The 3383-nt window shown below is 40.4% G+C and overlaps 1 non-coding gene across 1 annotated transcript; it reads left to right on the forward strand.

Moving 5' to 3' along the window:
* The first annotated feature begins 2956 nt into the window (after positions 1–2956).
* LOC137711773 (small nucleolar RNA R71) lies at positions 2957–3067 on the forward strand. The gene has a single exon (XR_011065120.1). It is a non-coding gene; the product is annotated as a small nucleolar RNA R71 (small nucleolar RNA).
* Positions 3068–3383: the final 316 nt, after the last annotated feature.

Raw genomic sequence — 3383 nt, forward strand, 5'->3', positions numbered from 1 at the left:
GTGCCATAATAATAGGGGCCGAGTTTATTCATGTTTCAAAGTATTGAATGCATCCATACAAGCTTTATCAAAATGAAATACAACATCTTTAGCTAACAGATTGCATAATGGACGAGTGATCATTGAAAAGTTCTTAATGAAACGACGATAAAAACCCGCATGCCCCAAAAAACTTCTTACTCCCTTCACGGTTGTGGGAGCTGCCATATTGGTGATGATGTCAATTTTGGCTTTGTCCACCTCCATTCCTTGGCTAGAGATTACATGCCCCAACACAATTCCTTGTTTCACCATAAATTGGCACTTTTCCCAATTGAGAACCAAATTTGTTTCCTGACATCTTTGAAGTACTAAAGAGAGATGGTTAAGACATTCATCAAAAGAGGAACCAAACACTGAAAAGTCATCCATAAATACCTCAATGAATCTTTCTACCATGTCAGAAAAGATTGCCAACATGCATCTTTGGAATGTTGCTGGAGCATTGCAAAGTCCAAAAGGCATTCTTCTATATGCAAATGTGCCAAACGGGCAAGTAAAGGTAGTTTTCTCTTGATCCTCCGGAGCAATTGCAATTTGATTGTAACCTGAGTAACCATCAAGAAAACAATAGTGTGAGTAACCTGCCAATCTCTCAAGCATTTGATCTATGAAAGGCATAGGAAAGTAATCTTTTCTAGTGCTAGAATTCAACTTCCTGTAATCGGTGCAAACACGCCAACTAGCCGTGGGCTTTGTGGGCACAAGCTCTTTGTTTTCATTCTTCATCACCGTGATTCCCACCTTCTTAGGTACCACCTGAATAGCACTCACCCATTTGCTATCAGAAATGGGATATATGATCCCCACATCTAACAACTTCAACACTTCATTCCTCACAACTTCCTTCATGTGTGGATTGAGCCTCCTTTGTGGTTCCCGGGTTGACTTTGCTCCTTCTTCCAAAAGAATCCTATGCATGCACATGGTAGGGCTTATTCCCTTGATATCTGCAATAGACCAACCAATAACTGATTTGAACTCTTTTAACACCCTAATTAGTTTATCTTCTTCATTTGGGGTGAGGTCAGAAGTTATGATAACTGGAAGAGTTTCAAATTCAGCTAGATATGCATACTTTAGATGTGGTGGAAGTGGTTTAAGTTCAAGTTTTGGTGCCTTAACAGTGGAAGGGGTTAAATGTGACCTCGATGATTCTAAAGGCTCTAAAAGAGGTAAAATATTCAAAAGATACGGTGCCAATGCTTCCAAGGCAGCTACCTCTTCCATGAGTGCATCTTCTTCATCAAACTCATCTTGAGATTGACTCAAAATAGTTTGTAATGGTTCATTAGATTGTGCCTGCAAGAACTTAGAGAAAACAAGCGAATCAAGCACATCAATGGCATAACAATCAAGAGATGAAGAAGGATGTAAAAGAGACTCAAACACTTTGAATTGAAAGGTCTCTCCTAGCACTGTCATAGTGAGGAGTCCATTTTGCACATCAATGATGGTCTTGGCCGTGGCCATAAACGGTCTCCCAAGCAAAATAGGCAATTCTCGGTCATGTATAGGAGCTTCTTCCATGTCCAACACTACAAAATCCGCAGGCAAGATTAGTTTATCAATTTGAACTAGAATATCCTCTACTATACCTCTTGGATATTTCACGGATCTGTCCGCAAGTTGTAATGAGATGGTGGTGGCTTTCAATTCCCCCAAACCTAGTTGAAGGTACACAGAATAAGGCATTAAGTTGATGCTAGCACCTAAGTCAAGCATCGCCTTCTCTACCTTCTTATCCCCTATGGTGATGTTGATAGAAAAACTTCCTGGATCCTTGAGCTTTGGTGGAAGTTTTCTTTGCAACACGGCACTTACATTCTCGGACACCACTACTTTCTCATGTGGTCCATACTTCCTTTTGTAGTTGTTTAACTCTTTGAAGAACTTCCCATAAGCTGGCATGTTCCTAACGACATCAAGCAAAGGTAAGTTAACATTCACCTTACTTAGAATATCAAAAATCTCCTTAAATGACTTATCCTGCTTGCTCTTGGCAAGTCTTCCAGGGAATGGTATTGGTGGAGTGTAAGGTTTCTCGGCCTTGTGAAGATTTGGTGCTTCAAACGAGGGAGTAGCATGGCTTGGTTCCTCATTTGGTTTCTCATTTTCTCCTTGAGTAACCCTTGCATTCACATGATCAGATTCATTAGTAACTTCATTGCCAACTCTATTATTGATAACCTTACCACTTTTAAGTGTAGTGATTGCTTTGGCTTGCTCTTGGTTCCTTTGGAGTATCACGGGTTGGCTTGGAAACTTTCCAACCTCTCTTTGGCTCAAGGCATCTGCAATCTGCCCCAATTGTGTCTCCATTTTGGTTAGAGCCGCCGAATGTTGTTGGAGAGTGCTATTGGTGGTTTGTTGGAATTGCAAGGTATTTTGGGCTAACAATTTAACCGTATCCTCAAGAGTGGGTTTTGGTTGGAAGTTTTGGAATTGATTGTTGTTCTTCCACGAAAGATTGGGATGATCTCTCCAACTTGGGTTATATGTATTGGAATACACATCATTCCTTGGCCTTTGATTGTAAGAATTCATGAGGTTCACTTGCTTTTGGACATACTCGGGGTAAGCCTCCCTAGATGGACATTGATGAGTAAGGTGGCTTGGTATGTTGCAAATGGCACACACTTCACTTGCTTTTGGCACCATGTTGAGCACGGATTCAAGCTTCTTTTCTAGGTTAGCTACCTGCAAAGAAAGATCATGATTAGAGCTTGTTTCATATACTCCAACTCTCTTACCCCTTACATCTTTGTGTTGAGCATTAGATCCCAACATCTCATAAATGTTATATGACTCTTGAGCATTCTTTTTCTTCAAAGCTCCACCTGCTGCATTATCAACAGTTGATTGACATGTTTGGGTTAGTCCATCATAGAAAATTTGCATTTGTAAGTGAAGAGGTAACCCATGGTGTGGACATTGCAACAAAAGGCCTTTAAAGCGCTCCCAACACTCATTGAAAGGTTCTCCATCATCTTGTTTGAAGTTGAAGATTTGTCCCCTTAATGTGGCTGTCTTTTGAGTGGAAAAGAACTTTTCCAAAAACTTCTTAGCCATGGCATCCCATGTGGTGAGTGAACCAGGTACTAGAGTCATCAACCAACCCTTGGCCCTATCTTTCAAGGTGTAAGGGAACACTCTCATCCTCAGATTTGCTTCACTTACTCCCTGTAAAGGTAAACCACTCACAACATTGTAAAATTCTTTAATATAAGCTAAAGGATCTTCATTAGGTAAGCCATAAAAAGAAGGAAACATATGGAAATGTGAAGATTTAAGACCATAGTTTCTAGCTTCTGTGGGCAGCAAGATGCATGAAGGTGAATTTG

The sequence above is a fragment of the Pyrus communis genome, chromosome 12, assembly GCF_963583255.1.
Source record: "Pyrus communis chromosome 12, drPyrComm1.1, whole genome shotgun sequence".
Classification (NCBI taxonomy): Eukaryota; Viridiplantae; Streptophyta; class Magnoliopsida; order Rosales; family Rosaceae; genus Pyrus; species Pyrus communis.